At 32.5% G+C, this 6,061-nt stretch overlaps 1 protein-coding gene across 1 annotated transcript in view; it reads left to right on the top strand.

The window, feature by feature from the left end:
* The first annotated feature begins 360 nt into the window (after positions 1–360).
* The window catches only part of LOC107571642 (collagen alpha-1(VIII) chain-like), a 17,836-nt gene continuing 12,135 nt past the window's right edge, over positions 361–6,061 (top strand). The window contains exon 1 of the mRNA XM_016257977.1: positions 361–441. The gene's annotated coding sequence lies outside the window, so the exon portion shown is untranslated. The remainder of the gene's footprint in view (positions 442–6,061) is intronic.

Here is a 6,061-nt window from a genome sequence, read left to right as displayed (position 1 = left end):
TATTTTAGTCTGTTATTTTGTACATTACGGTAGTAAACAAACTGACGTAAGTCAGCTTAAACATCAATAACAGTCCTTGTTGGTCAAATTATTTTAGTTTATTTACTGTGTATTTTTTTTTTAAAGTTTTTAAATGGCTTGAATAATTAAATGCAGTCGACTGTGGGTAACTGTCATAAAGGAACCTCATCATAGCGACTGCATCAACGCCCTGGTGGAGGCTTATGTGATCGCTTTTCTCTCTCTCTTTCTTTCTTTTTCCTCTGCCCACCTCCTTTGAGGAGTTGCCTTGTCCCTCCTGCCTGCCCATAAAAGTGGAAACCATGCTGCCTGAAGCCTTTAACTACATTTCTCCTTCTGTCTTCTGGATCTTCTTCCCTCACTTCTCACTCAGAGAGAGATAAACCGAAGACAGAGAGGCCAGGAGAGAGAGAGAGAGAGGTGAGTGCTGTACATATATAATGTGTGCTGCAGGGGGGAAAATAAATAAAATGAGTGACTTGAAATATTGCTCTAAGTATTGATATTGATCTGAATGGGAGTGTACATGGAAAGGAAAATAATATCAGTTCATGCTAGACGTTTCTTGTCTAATCATGTTCCTTGATGATGCAACTCATCAACTTAGTCAAAAGAAAGACTAACTTTCTTTCTTTCTTTCTTATTTTTTTATCCATCATTTGCCTATATTGTGCAGTTTCCATTGATTGAAAAAAAAAACATGTAATTATTAAATAATTTTTAGAATGTAATTTCCAGGCCTGACAAAAATAAATGGTATTTAATAAAATTATTAAAAATGATGGTTATTTCTATTGTGAATCTTGGAGTGTGAAATATTTTGATGTTCCTCAAATGTTTTGGAGATGTATGTATGTTTTTATTAGTTTTTATTTGTTTTCATATTCCATTTCCAGCTCCAGTTACTTAATTATTTAATTACTGATTATTTTAATATTTGAACAATAATTGGTCCTAAATTAATATACTAAACAGAGACAATAAAATTTTTTGTAAATTAATGTTATATATATATATATATATATATATATATATATATATAGTGATAAAGCATAGGGTTTGTGATAAAATATGAGAAAATATCAAAACTTTTATTTTGAATTAATTTTTTTAGTACACTAAAACGATTAAATAAAAAAAATTAAGGTTTTTAATGAAATATGAAACATTATGGACACTTCTATATTTACTTTTTTTTCTAGTTATCCTGGGGTGTTAAATATTTGATCAGCAAGTGCTCTTTGTGAGTACACTAAAATAATTTTTCCAATAACAAAAACGTTTTGGAAAATTCAAGGAAATTCATTAGTCAAAACATTGTAAAACCAGATAACTTACTTTTAGTTATTATAATTACTTTATTTAAGAAATTATTTAGGATTTTATATGCATTCTCCTTTATTTTGATATGCAATAATAACAAAGTCAAGTGGCTTCAACAATTTTTTATTTGATTTTGGATAAATATAAGTGTGGATTCAGGCTGCTGCTTACCACACCTGCTGTTGTGCAAGAGTCTTTATCCAGCTTGGTCTGTACATTTCTAGAGCCTCATTCACTTTAAATACAAGATGATTTAGTATTTGGTTTGTAATGATTATTATTATTATTATTAATATAATTAAACAAAAGCAATAACATTTTTGGTAAATTAACGTTAGTTTTCCTTTTCTTCTTTCTTAAATTGTGATTTCCAAGCATGAAAAGTTAGGGTACTTAATAAAGTATGAAACATTATTACATGCCTATTTTGAATTTTTCTGAGAACACTAAAATTATTCAACAAAAACAATAACATTTTTGGTAAATTAATGGTAGGGTATTTAATAAATGGGGTATTTGACATTTTTCTGTAATTTTCTGAGAAAAATACAAATATTAAACAAAAGAAATATATTTAACACACACACACACACACATATATTAAAGTACCATTCTTTCCAGGAAAACTATTGTGAACATATTTAGCAAATTTTTTGTGACACTAAAATTATTCAACAAAAACAATAACATTTTTGGTAAATTAATGGTAGGGTATTTAATAAATGGGGTATTTGACATTTTTCTGTAATTTTCTGAGAAAAATACAAATATTAAACAAAAGAAATATATTTAACACACACACACACACACACATATATTAAAGTACCATTCTTTCCAGGAAAACTATTGTGAACATATTTAGCAAATTTTTTGTGAAAAAAAACAAGTTTAAATAAGTCCAACAAGACTTAAGTACAGTACACATAACACAGTGACATTTTCAATACATTTTAAATTACAGTGAAGAACCGCTTTAACCGTTTATGATTCAGTCAATGAATGAATCATTAGACTCATTCAATTCAATCATTAGACTTATTTAGTTTTGTTCCATTTTGAAACTAATTTTTAAGTTTTCCCTTCTCAGAGTTGTTTAGTTGCAGAGCATCTTTTACCTCCATGCATTAATCTTATGACCCTCACAACCCTCTTGTCTCTCTTTTTCTTTGGAACTTTCCTGAGCAGCTTGATTCATTAAACAGTCACAGACGCAACCTGACCTGTGAATGTTCCTCCGTCAATTCCCTCCAGCTATTAACAGATTGATGTTTTATAACTTTGTTTTTGATCTGAATGAAACCCATGCACTCTTACACAAATAGGAAAACAAAGGAAATCCAAGGAAGGCGAGTCTTGCTTGAGATTTTGTAGGATTTCGGATGAATTGGCTTGCTTCGTTCCCTAGAAATGTTTTGTGACAAGTGAAAAGTAAACATTTTTTATTTAATAGCACGTACTGTAGTTTGGATCATGAGTGCAGCTATTGTCCTGACCTCTATCTGAAGGCCAAAAGCTGTGTACCGTACTAATCTTCTCTTCATAGACTATATTGCAGGTCTTCCCTGGCAGTAGTTTCTCATGTCAGATCAGCATCATTCTGAAACAAGAACACCAGAATGTGGCGGACCAACAGTCCTCAGTTTAAAGAGAGGTTTGGCTTGCGGCTTAGATTTGGTTTCTAAGACGCCAGATATCTGAAATCTGACAAGACTCAGGGCTAATCAAAAATTTATGCATTTATTATGTGGACTTTATCTGGAAAACTGGAAAAGCCCAGAGTTCTATCACAAAGAAAAAAATATAACAGGGAGCAGTTTGATCTTGTTTTTTCTTCTACTCTGAATTGCATGGTAAAAGCTAGAAATGGCAAGTTTTAAAGTCAGAACTCTAAGATATAAACTCGCAGTTTCAATTTATAAAGTCCAATTCTGAGGGGAAAAAATACTATTTTCTTACAATCGCGATTTCTCACAATTGTGATGGAAAGAGAAATGTCATGGGTTTTATTATTTTATTTTATTTCATTTTTTTATTCACTTTTTTTTTTTTCACAAGAATCTAAGTGATACTACCAGAGTTTGCCTGGTATGAAAATAAGTTTTGGTACCTAGTTCCTGAGATGGAAAAACATGATTTTCTTGAAAGCCATAACCTCTACAAATGAAATGTTTAAAAAAAATAAAAATTTGAAAGCTTAATAATTTTTTTCCTGTCCTTTTCAGGCTCAAATGGCACCCATTCCATTTTTCATAGATGAGACAGAAAGGATTTCTGCTGCCTCATCATGGCTTATATACTGCCCAAAATCTCTTATTCCCCATAGACTAAAACATATGGTTACATGAAAAACTTCCCTTCTACCTGAGAGTGAAAAGCGAGTGTGTGAGTTACTCAGTGAGCGAAAGAATGTGTTTTACAGCAGGCAGCAGTTCTGGCTCACGGTCCATTCTGTCAGCTGATTCTGCATTCCGCTGTCCTGAGGAATAACAGCAACTCAACCTCAGTGTATTTCAGTAAGACTCCACTGTACTGAATATCAGTACAATGGCCAGTTAATATTGTGTAACTTTAATATACAGTGGTGTGAAAAGTTTTTTGCCCCCTTCCTGTTTTTTTTATTTTTTGCATATTTGTCACACTTAAAAGATTCAAATCATCAAACTAATTTTAATATTACACAAACATAATGCAAGTAAATGCAAAATGCAGTTTTTAAATGATGATTTCTTTTATTACGGGAAAACAGCTGTCCAAACCTGCCTGGCCCTATGTGAAAAAGTAATTGCCCCCTAAATCTAATAACTGGTTGTGCCACGCTTTGCAGCAATAGTATAGGGATGGTGTGAAGGCTGAAAGTGTGCAGAACGAGAGGACATGGGCTTGGAATCTGACACATGCGCTCACAAACGAACTAGTGCACCTCTAGTCCTGGCCAGTGTTTGCAGTGATATAAACCACCAGCATCAGTGTCCAGCTGGAACAATGAAAGTCATCTGAGGCCATCTATTAGTGCCGATAAAGTATTCAGATCATAGTTAGAGATTAGGAAATTGATTGGACATAAAAGACTGCATAGATTGCACTGGTGCATATTTGGCTTTGTTTTTGAACACTGAAATGGAGTGCAGTAACCATTCCCTGGATTTGGTGCCCTTTGAGAGCTTTAACTTTGCAATAGTGGTAAACATTTTTTTCTTAATTAAAACTAAATCTTTCATTTATTATATAAAAATAAATATCAGGTAGCTACTCAGGTAGTTTAAATAATATCAAATATTATTAAGAAAAAAGTCAACAAGGCAAGCCAAGGCAACATTTTTAATTTAAGTACTAAAATTACAAACTAAAACTGAAATAAGATTAATTACAACTATATAGACAAAAATGACCAAATTCAAAAGCTAATAAAATTGACAAAACACACAAAAATATAATCACATATTTTAAAACAAAAATGGAAAATATAAAAGCAAAAACTTCAAAATTCAAAATATTAATAAACATATATACCAAAATAATACTGATATACAGTAGATTATGTCTTTGTTTTACCCCCTTAAACCTGTGGCCTCATATTTGGCTTGCTGATATACAATCAACCCCAAAACATTTTGAATATAATAGAACTGAATGCTCATTCTATAAAACGTGTGGAAAGAGAAATGTCATGGGTTTTATTATTTTATTTTATTTCATTTTTTTATTCACTTTTTTTTTTTTCACAAGAATCTAAGTGATACTACCAGAGTTTGCCTGGTATGAAAATAAGTTTTGGTACCTAGTTCCTGAGATGGAAAAACATGATTTTCTTGAAAGCCATAACCTCTACAAATGAAATGTTTAAAACAAATAAAAATTTGAAAGCTTAATAATTTTTTCCTGTCCTTTTCAGGCTCAAATGGCACCCATTCCATTTTTCATAGATGAGACAGAAAGGATTTCTGCTGCCTCATCATGGCTTATATACTGCCCAAAATCTCTTATTCCCCATAGACTAAAACATATGGTTACATGAAAAACTTCCCTTCTACCTGAGAGAGAAAAGCGAGTGTGTGAGTTACTCAGTGAGCGAGAGAATGTGTTTTACAGCAGGCAGCAGTTCTGGCTCACGGTCCATTCTGTCAGCTGATTCTGCATTCCGCTGTCCTGAGGAATAACAGCAACTCAACCTCAGTGTATTTCAGTAAGACTCCACTGTACTGAATATCAGTACAATGGCCAGTTAATATTGTGTAACTTTAATATACAGTGGTGTGAAAAGGTTTTTGCCCCCTTCCTGTTTTTTTATTTTTTGCATATTTGTCACACTTAAAAGATTCAAATCATCAAACTAATTTTAATATTACACAAACATAATGCAAGTAAATGCAAAATGCAGTTTTTAAATGATGATTTCTTTTATTACGGGAAAACAGCTGTCCAAACCTGCCTGGCCCTATGTGAAAAAGTAATTGCCCCCTAAATCTAATAACTGGTTGTGCCACGCTTTGCAGCAACAACTGCAATCAAGTGTTTGCGATAACTGGCAATGAGTCTTTCATATCGCTGTGGAGGAATTTTGGCCCACTCTTCTTTGCAGAATTGTTTTAATTCAGCCACATTGGAGGGTTTTCGAGCATGAATGGACTGTTTAAGCATCTCAATTGGATTTAAGTCCGGACTTTGATTTGGCCACTCCAAAACCTTAATTTAGTTTTTCTTGAGCCATTCAGAGGTG

This window comes from Sinocyclocheilus grahami, unplaced genomic scaffold (assembly GCF_001515645.1).
Source record: "Sinocyclocheilus grahami isolate Dianchi unplaced genomic scaffold, SAMN03320097.WGS_v1.1 scaffold1624.1, whole genome shotgun sequence".
NCBI lineage: Eukaryota > Metazoa > Chordata > Actinopteri > Cypriniformes > Cyprinidae > Sinocyclocheilus > Sinocyclocheilus grahami.
Note: the sequence above shows the minus strand (reverse complement) of the source record. Positions and strands in the feature narration are given on the sequence as shown.